The following is a 10,686-nucleotide window of genomic DNA, read 5'->3' as shown; positions in this document are numbered from 1 at the left end:
AAGGGAAATCAATTAGTTTTAAAATACATGGGAAAAGTTGATGTTAATAACTAATGTTTGTGCTGAAATAAAGTAGTCCACAATATGGGAAGCAAAAAAAATGGCATGAAGGAACACTTGCCTCTTTCACACCCAGTAAAAGTAGTAATGATGTAGAAACCGATGGAATTATTTTCTTCTTGTACTCACTATTGATCTCACTTGATTCAATTTCAGAAAACGATTTGCCGGAAGTGGTGTAAGTATCTGGTAACAAATTGGAAGATCAATAAATATGCACCAATTGACCATATAACTTTCCAAAAGAAGAACACGATGATTTGTTCCTGTAGTGACTGTTCCAGAAGAATATAGCCGAACAAAAGAACTCATATTAGAAGTTAAATAGACACCCATGTCAGGTTCATAAACTGTGATGCTAGCTTTTGGTCATTTTCTTGTTTCACGAGCACAATTATTCGGTTGTTGTATCATATTATTGAGAGGACAAGGAAAATCATGCTCGCCAATTCTTTTCATCCGAACAACCATAAATATTGTTTGAAACCTGAAAGCACAAGGTAAAGAATTGACTGAAAGAAACTTGGAGAACAAAAACCTAATTAGAGGACATGCTACCTTATTTGCTGATTTAATCTCAGATGAGTTGGTTTCTTTATCAATACTGTAATTGTTGTTTTCACAAGATGCAACAGAAGCACCATTTACTCTTGAAAGAAGATTTTGATTTGATCCATTCATGTTGTTGATACAGTAATAGATTAGTATGAAGAATATAGCTATCAGTTGTTGCAAAGGATGACTCTCATACAGTGTCAAAATTCATGTCACGCAGCTGACTGTCACCCCCTGGAAGAAGTGAATTCAGGTTAGTCAAGAATCGTCGGAACCAAAATCAGACAACACAAAACTGAAACAGAACCGCCAGTTCAAGGCGGGAGCGGGGGTGTGGCGGCGGCCATGCCCGAGTCCCCGGCGTCCGTGAAGCCGAGGAGGAAAATATGAGCGAATGTCGGGGATGCACACACCATGGATGACCTCCTTGCCTCCATGGTCCACCGCCTCGAGGCAATCCGCCTCATCGGCCAATCTGGTTGGCGGGTGGAGCAAAAAGGAGCTCGGCGGCCATGGCGCGGGCGCGATCAAGCAAACTTTTGGAAGAGGGGGACAGAGGCTCGACATTGAATAGATATATTATACCTGAAAGTGAACATTTGTATCAAAATGTTAGGGAAGAGGTCATCCTACAGAATTAGCTCCTGCTACAGAATTAGCTTGTGTGTGTCAAAATGTTAGGGAAGAGGTCACACAATTAGCTCCTGTGTATCAAATCTTCGGTAAGTATGTCTTGTATTGTATAATAGTATAAGTCAACATGCTACAAAATTTAAACAACAACTGTAACAGGATGCAAAATCAAAGGAGGTGTACAAGGAGGGAAAGGTAGCAATGATATATCTCTAACTAACTTTGAACTTACCTATCAACATAAGACATTTTCTTAATAATGGGCAGATTCTGCAAGCAAACCATTTTTCGCAAGAAAGGGGGTAAAATCAAGCATTTTACACAACTATAAATGATTTTCAGCCAAGAAGATGAAAGGAGGACAAAAATACCCATGAATACAAGATATAATTATTGAAGTTATTCTCCGCGACCATGATATAATCTATAGAAGTTAAAAGTATCTAGTTGATAGGAAACCTGTCTTTGATAAGACTGATGGTGAAGATGTAACCTTAGAAACATCATTAGTGTCCAAAACAATTCAGATAGATCTGTACTCAATTTGTCATTATGCCTTTTACATGGTTAGTAGAATTCCTTGTGATATATAATGTGACTAATTACTCTCACAATAAAAACAGGAGATATCAAGTCCAGGGAAGCACATGAAGTCAAGTACAAGCATGGAATCACTTCCTATTGTTCTTAATTAAAACCAAAGTTCTAAAAATATAGCACTGCAGAGGACCTTCAAGTTACATTTCTCATGAGCAGCTTCCAGCATTGACACCCAAATAAGAGCATTAATAATCTTTTCATCGCCAGCATTGACACCCTAATAAGAACAAATGCCACAGATATCCTGCAAAGTAAATTCCTATTATTGGTACTGAATTGCCAATGGCGTCATAAAAAAATATAAATTTCAATCAAAAGAATGCATGATGCATCAAATATTAAGCGGTAAATCAGCTCAAGTGAAAAGGGCATGGAATCCTGGCCTCAATATTAAGTTTCGGTATAAATTGCAGGTACCGCAAACTCAAGCTAATACAACGATATGCGAGAATCATGTGGAGATGATGAGAGACGAAATAAAAGGGAACTCACAGGAAGTGCAGATCAGGGTGAGAGGGAGAGAACCTGTAGGTCTAACCGACGCCGTCGGAATCAGCAAAACCAGAGAGGAGGACGACCTCATGTGGACGAAATTTCAACAACAAAAAACTCTGCAAGTCTGAAGTGTCACAATTATATTTTTTGTTAGTTGTCTTAATCTGTACATTACATGACCAATGTATAATAGTACCCTACCTTTTTCTAAATGGCTCTTCTGATTTTTTGAGAGTGCAGACCAATGAGATTATCTTAACTAAATTATCTCGCAATTCCATTAGAGACTACAGCAGTGGCAACAAAGCATCATGGTTCAAGTTATGCAACTACCAACCTGTGTTTTATTGAAACATAAGAAACTTAGCTTAAGTACATTATCTTACAACTTCCTTAGAGACTACAGAAGCAACAAAAAGCATCATGGTTTAGGCTTTGCAACTACCAAAATGTGATCTCACGCAAAGAAAAAAGACAGTAATTGTTCAGCTTAGCATCATGTTTCAGCTTACACAACTACCAAAATGTCAGTCTAAGTCATTGTCTAATGGTTTCAGAAAAAGGATCACGAGAAAGGTCACCCATTAATGTGATTCAGATTCAGCCTACCACAAGGTTAAAGAAGTTAATCTTCATCTACGTTGGCATCATCCATTGCGCCGTTTTGCTCCTGCGGTACTGTTTTTTTATCTAGTTTCCTCCATTACGCTCCAGGCTTCATTTTTTGCTTTTGAAGATTGCATAAAGAGTTGAGTGCAATAGAATAAATCTGAATGTTCTTTTATCACAATTGTGTCCTAATACAAAATCTACTCGCCACAGGCGAAGGAATCCAAAATTAATGTAATACCACATTCATAAGGATATAGAGCCAATAGAATTGCATTGTTGTTCACTATTTATTTATTCTCCCATTTTATAAAAATTGTGTGTAAATACAATAGCTATTCTCTACAGCCAAAGGAATTTCAAAATTCACACAACCCCTCGTTCATAAGGATATAAAGAGACAATAAAATTCCATTGTTGTTAGCAACTTCTATCTATTTATGCTCCCAGATTCTCACTAATAATCTACGGACTTTGCCACTTCACCTTCATTTGCATTGTCACATAGAGTTACTTATCCATGTAGCATCTAAACCCAAAGAATGTATCTTTGATCGACACAACTGAGCAAGAGTAACAGACTAACAGAATGGAGACAAGTAGACAACAACACTGACCTTACAATGCAGTTCTCAGGGGCTCAACAAACTCTGGGAACTCAATCTCATAGAGCGCCTTGAAGACATCTTCAGCGTTGATCATGTGCACCTTTCCTTCCTTGCACTCATCATTTGCCATGCAAATAAGATCAAACTCATGTTACTATTATTATCCCAAGAAGAAGCCTAATATTATGCTCTCTGGAACTCTCCCCATGATCAAATAGCAAAGCCATTAGCTAAAGACGTTCACCATGAAGATCCTAAACCAGCAGTGCTAACTGCTAACTGATGCCAATAAATTAACTTCCACTATTTTCTTTCCCCAAGAAACCCCAAAAAATTTAACATAAGCATCAAATTTGTCACCCAAAATACATAAGAACAACATTTCAGACTTCAGTCTACATGCTACAGCACCCAGCGGCAATCAAATTTAAACATCCATAGTGCATATTAGGCACCGATCCTGATAAATATATCTTGCTAGCCTTCTATCTTAAAAAAACAAACATACATTTAAGTTATATCTGCCCATGAATACATGTAAGGAACCACGTCAACCAAAATTGAACCAAGCTTTTTCCATTTCATTTTGAATCTCAATCAACACAAGGCTTTTCCTTTTTGAAACTCAATCTAACCACGATAGATTGACAACATGAGGAACTGAGGAAGAGGAATTGAGGACTTAACATATTGGAGGCTTGGAGATGGACGAGATAAGCAGTGAGTTGACACGACCGCCAGCCGCTGCAGAAGATCGGAGTGTCGGAAGCTGCAGCCTCTAAATCAGAGAATGATGATGGGGGAGGTCCACCGTGCTAGGAGGCCGGCAGCCAGGACCTCGGAGGGGGAGGCTCGCCATGCTTGGATGGAGAGGCGGTAGTGGTAGCAGAAGCGCGGGATGTCGATGCCGCGACCTCGCAGGCCTGGAGAACGGAGAAGCCATTGGGGATCCGCACGGTATGGCCGTCGACGAACACCTCGAGCGCGTCCTCCGGGTTGGGCGGCAGATCGACGCGCGCCCCGCTGACGGGCTCCCACGGCGGCGGCGGCGGCTCCGAGTCGGCGGGCGGCACGGCCGCGCTGGCCTCCGGTGAGCTCACGGTGGCGCTCGAGCTGGGAACATGGGAGGAAGTGAGGAGAGGTGGCAGCCTCTCCCTCGCTGGCGAGCGCGCGGGACACCCGCCTTGCTGTCGAGGGAGGAGCAGCGCCGCCCTTCCTATCAGATTAGCCACAAAAGTGAAGACCCCGAGGAGAAGCAGGCCTTTCTCCGGTCGGCAGCGCCAGAGGGGCGATGGGGCAGCGGCGGTGGCGGCGGCGGCTGCCGCAACCTAGTTGAAAGGAGGAAAAACGAAAGAGACAGAGAGACAAAAGAGGAAGAAGCGTGTATGGAAAGGAAAGCCTACCAGCGAAACAAAAGCAAACGACGTGGCTATCTTGAGCTGTCGCCTTTGATGCACAGCTGAATGGTTTTAATGGTCCCAAGGTGGTGCGTAGTCGTCGACGGAGGGCTGCACATTGGATTTGGCTAGACCGGCCCACTTTCCCTCGTTCCTCTCTCCTGCCAGTTTTATCACTATTTTCTCTCCAAAGATGAAAAACAATTCCCTAATCCAGCTACCTTGTGCTTCAACCTGGGTTTCCCGGAGGCCATGGCAGGCTCCTTTGAATCCGACGTGTGCCATACATCCTAGGTTTTGGCAGCAAATTTTTTGACTCCAGTTATTTTTGACAAAAGATAAATTTTATTGACTCAAAATGAATATCGAGAGGATACAAATACAATGAGCACATACCTGATATCTAGATAGTTAAGATGCACACAACCAACACACACGTGTGCGCACACACACACACACAAACACAACTAAACACGCCAACAAATAGCAAAATCATATAAGACAAACTACAACAACATCCATATCTGCACCGACCATCTCTTAACACCACAAGGGCAATGATGTTTCACACAAAGACACCTCCTGGAAGAGAGCGATGATCAAGCGCCACTAGCATCAAAACCACGCAAGTCTAGATTCACTTTTCACCCTGAAGAACTAGTGCAAGCTTATCGGAGCAATGCCTTCAACAAGGTAACGACACAAAAACATCTTCATTGCTAGGAATAACCAACTCGGGTCAGACCTAGGTTTTCACCTAGAGTTCGAGACATGGTACTCAAGAAGCACCACAAAATTGAAGTCAATATCATGTTATCGCCACAACTTTTTGGCGATCCAGTAACTACATGCGTTGTCTAGAAAATCAGCCGCCACCATTGCACAACCATACCCCCCTACATCAAGTTGTCATTCATAGATTGCATCTCACCGGCCAAGGCAACACCGGATCTGAATTATTCGGGCAAATAGCTCCCATGAGACATCGTTGGTGTAAATTGTCTCTTATGCGACGTTGTTGGCTGTAATAGCTCTCATGCGACATCTGCGTTGGAAAAAATAGCACCCATGCGACACTGCTACCTAATCCACAGACACATGTTTAAAACTCGAATCAGGTGAGCGGGACCCACAACATGGGACCCACTAACTTATCCAACTCAGCATTGGTCAGGTGAGCGGGACCCACAGCATGGGACCCACTAACTTATTCAGGTCAGCATTGGTACAAGAGGACACTGAGCCGTGCCCCGAGCCGTGCAGCACCTGAGCCCATCCTCCCCCCTCCCCCCTCCCCGGCCGTTGTTGTTCTTCTTCTCCGGTGACGACGCGCAGCAACACCGTTCCGGGCCGCAACCTAGCAATGTCGAGCTCCGCTTCAGCCTCCCGCCGCTCATGGCCGCGCTATGGCGCAGTGCCCATGACAAGGTGCCCTGCATGCCCATGTATCGCACCCCTGAAGCGGCTAGTCACAACGACCGACAAGAATGGCAACCTTGGGCGGGAATTCGTGACATGCGAGAGCAAACCAGAGCAGGGAAAGGTGAGATTTTACTTCTGAATATGCCAATTTGGTTTTTGTCTTCCAATTTCATATTTGCCCAATTTTTCCCCATTTTTCATCAGATTTGGGATTTAGGGTTCATCTTTCCAATTTCAGAAATTGAAGTAATGCACCCATTTTGAGTGGCTAGATGAGTACATAGAGCGGATTCAACTGGAGGGTGCATCAGGGGAGCTCGATTTACCGTTGGAGGCGGAGAAGTTGGGCAAGTTTGGATCGAGCGCGTCTGGATCTGGGGCCCCTAGATTTGCCCATTCCATTGGGGCTACTATGGGGGATGCAGTAGTGACAGCAGAGCTGAAGAAGCTGAACAAGCAGATGAAGAAACTCATCGAATTGCAGAAGCATGGCAATTTGATGGGGCTGATAGCCGGACTTTTTTATGTTTGTGTAAATTGCGCTCGCATTTGTTTATGTGATGATAATTAGTCGTAAGTGAATAGATTGGGCATCATTTGTAATCGTAATGATATGTATATTTGAATAAAAGTGTTGCGCTGTACGAATTCAGCATGTCCTCTCCACTCTATTTCGGCTCCGTTTTTTTAGTTCTTCAGTTCGTCATCAGTTTCAGTTTCAGTGATAGAGGGAGAAAAGGAAAAAAAGGTTTGTCCACAGTTCCCCGAAAAGGCCAGGCCCAGGCAGGGCCGAATAGAACATATCCAGGCCCATTGATAAAAGAAGTGTAGCTAGTGCAAAAAAAGTGCACACGGTCATTGACATCGATATATCTTTTTGGCTTTAGGTTATTTCACAAATTTTTAGTTTCCTGCAGTCACCTTTTTTGAGATAACTCATCTGATAATTATTTGAGCTATTTTTATGCATAAGCTATCGTGTCCGATGGTAGGGTCCCGTGTTGTTTCGGCTAAAGCAAAAGGTTGGTTCTAGTTAGCAGTCTAACTTGCAGTCTTTGTGAACCAAAAAAGTTGCAATTGTTTGGTTCTAGTTTATTTCAACCAAGCACCATTTTTAATTATTTTTTTGACTTGTGCTATGGTGTTTTCAAAGTTTTTACTCGTGTGTTTCAAACGAAAAAGGTTGTGCCCCTCTCAAAAAAAGAAGACATCTACTGTGCCCCTAGTAGCATCTCCTCACAACATAGAGGGGCATCCCCTTACAACATATAGTGCATAAAACATAAAAGGAAGATAATTAACTAGACACGTGCTAACAACAACTTATATGATTGGATCATGTTTTAGTGCATTTTTAGTACACATGGCCACATAAATAAAATGCAATGGAGAAACTTTAGGACCGAAAAAACATATAGATAGATAGAGGGGCATCGGGTACCCTAGTAGCATAGATAGATAGAACATATAGAGGGGCATCCCCCACTACATATAGTTCATAAAACATGAAAGGAAAATAATTAAAACTAGATAGATAGAAGACACGGGCACACACGCCCAAACCAACACAAACACAAACTAGATAGATAGAAGACTCACACTTGAACAACTCCTTGGCCCCTCCTCCTCGGGCCCCTCCTCCTTAGCCGGCGCCCCTCACTCGTCGTTCTCCGGCATCTGGTAGGGGAGGGTGTGCATGCCGTTGGGGTGAGGGAAGATGTGGTGGAAGTTGGTGAAGATGTTGTAGGTCGTGAACGCGATAAACTTGCATCCACACCAGAACACCTCGCCGAGGAGGTGGTGAGCGTCGTAGGGGTTGGTGAAGGTAACGTAGAGGCCGATGACGAAGCCGTTGGCGTTGCCATCGTGCTGCTCGTGGAGGTGGAACATGGGCGGAGTGCCCGGAGGGAGGTGGCGGTAGCCGGCTTGGAGGAAGAAGTGAGCCAACTCTCTAGGGCCCCTCCACCTTGAGATGGCCCACACCCTCAGGCTATTCTCGACGATGACTCCGGCCGGGTACTGCCTCTCCGGCATGGTGCGAGGGCGACGGTAGATAGGGCCGTTGAACTGCATGGTGGCTCGAGTGGTGGATTTGGCTCGAAAAGAAGAAGGGGAGGAGGCTTGAGAGATGAGTGTGAGAGGATGAGGAAATGGTGCCCTTTTATAGCCGCGTTGCAGCCGTGGTCAATGTGTACACGGTGCCTTCTCGATCGTTTTCTCTTCTCCGTTCGCACTGGCATAAGTAATTGCGGGCATTAATTCAAAAAACGGCGGGCAGAGCATCCAAAGAGGCACAGGCCCGTTCATCCGCGCGTGACACTGAAAAAGGAGCTGCACCACCGACGCATCCGTCTTGTTCAATCATGCATTTGTTAAAATAGCTTAGATGCGACGTACCTATACGCTGCGCCCCTACCGTGCTTTACTGCGTCGATGCGTGCATGCAAGCCCGCATGCAAATGGCTAGGCTATGTCACACGAGCACAGAATAGCTAGGCTGCGACGTTGCATGGCATGCATGGGACAGGGATGGCCCACATGTCATTGACCCTCTCGCATGCAGCCCATCCCCCCCTCTCGACGGCCGTGCGCACGCACGCCAGGCTCTACCGAGCCCGATCCGCTCGGCCCAGCGGACACTTAGATGCTCCCCCGCTTAACATTATCTATTCGTCAGAGAGAAAAAACGATGGCCAATCAGATTGGAGAATCAGGGCTCCCACAGATCGCCCCTGCGGAATCCTTCTAGAAGGCCTATCCGACGACCGTAGTTTGGCGTTAGGGTTAGATCGACGGTGGACATTTGGCGCTAGGGTTACATGGGTTTTGGAGGCAGTCAACGGGGTTTTGAAAGGTTTGACCGAACATTCAAATGTGTATAACTAATTCAAAAAAAATCGAAAAAATGAAAAAGCTGCGCATATAGCCTTTTTATGTTACATAGTTATGATATAAAATGATAAACTTGATCTAATGATCTTTGCATGAAAAAACCTTCACAAATTGGACTATCTTGATTGAGGTTGTCTTGATAACCCACAAGTATAGGGGATCGCAACAGTTTTCGAGGGTAGAGTATTCAACCCAAATTTGTTGATTCGACACAAGGGGAGCCAAAGAATATTCTCAAGTATTAGCAGCTGAGTTGTCAATTCTGAAGGAAATATGCCCTAGAGGCAATAATAAAGTTATTATTTATTTCCTTATATCATGATAAATGTTTATTATTCATGCTAGAATTGTATTAACCGGAAACATAATACATGTGTGAATACATAGACAAACAGAGTGTCACTAGTATGCCTCTACTTGACTAGCTCGTTAATCAAAGATGGTTATGTTTCCTAACCATTGACAAAGAGTTGTTATTTGATTTACAGGATCACATCATTAGGTGAATGATCTGATTGACATGACCCATTCCATTAGCTTAGCACCCGATCGTTTAGTATGTTGCTATTGCTTTCTTCATGACTTATACATGTTCCTATGACTATGAGATTACGCAACTCCCGTTTGCCGGAGGAACACTTTGTGTGCTACCAAACGTCACAACATAACTGGGTGATTATAAAGGTGCTCTACAGGTGTCTCCAAAGGTACATGTTGGGTTGGCGTATTTCGAGATTAGGATTTGTCACTCCGATTGTCGGAGAGGTATCTCTGGGCCCTCTCGGTAATGCACATCACATAAAGCCTTGCAAGCATTGCAACTAATGAGTTAGTTGTGAGATGATGTATTACAGAACGAGTAAAGAGACTTGCCGGTAACGAGATTGAACTAGGTATTGAGATACCGACGATCGAATCTCGGGCAAGTAACATACCGATGACAAAGGGAACAACGTATGTTGTTATGCGGTCTGACCGATAAAGATCTTCGTAGAATATGTAGGAGCCAATATGAGCATCCATGTTCCTCTATTGGTTATTGACCGGAGACGTGTCTCGGTCATGTCTACATTGTTCTCGAACCCGTAGGGTCCGCACGCTTAAGGTTTCGATGACAGTTATATTATGAGTTTATGAGTTTTGATGTACCGAAGTTAGTTCGGAGTCCCGGATGTGATCACGGACATGACGAGGAGTCTCGAAATGGTTGAGACATAAAGATTGATATATTGGACGGATATATTCAGACACCGGAAGTGTTCCGGATGATTTCAGAGAAAACCGGAGAGCCGGAGGGTTACTGGAACCCCCCCGGGAGAAGTAATGGGCCATATGGGCCTTAGTGGAGAGAGAGAGAGGGGCAGCCAAAGGTGGGCCGCGCGCCTCCTCCCCCCTGGTCCGAATTGGACTAGGAG

The 10,686-nt window shown here is 44.2% G+C and overlaps 1 long non-coding RNA gene across 2 annotated transcripts; it reads right to left on the bottom strand.

Annotated features, from left to right (window-relative positions):
* Window positions 1-298: 298 nt before the first annotated feature.
* LOC119315904 lies at window positions 299-3,715 on the bottom strand. 2 transcript variants are annotated; one of them, XR_005152815.1, is made up of 4 exons: window positions 3,570-3,715; window positions 1,979-2,092; window positions 1,029-1,200; window positions 299-849 (listed from the first exon to the last, which is right to left on the bottom strand). It is a non-coding gene; the product is annotated as an uncharacterized LOC119315904 (long non-coding RNA). The 2 variants fall into 2 exon arrangements; XR_005152817.1 differs by lacking the exon at window positions 3,570-3,715 and adding an exon at window positions 2,374-2,463.
* Window positions 3,716-10,686: the final 6,971 nt, after the last annotated feature.

Source organism: Triticum dicoccoides, chromosome 1A (assembly GCF_002162155.2).
Source record: "Triticum dicoccoides isolate Atlit2015 ecotype Zavitan chromosome 1A, WEW_v2.0, whole genome shotgun sequence".
In the NCBI taxonomy this organism is placed as follows: Eukaryota; Viridiplantae; Streptophyta; class Magnoliopsida; order Poales; family Poaceae; genus Triticum; species Triticum dicoccoides.
This window is presented reverse-complemented; position numbering and strand designations above follow the sequence as displayed.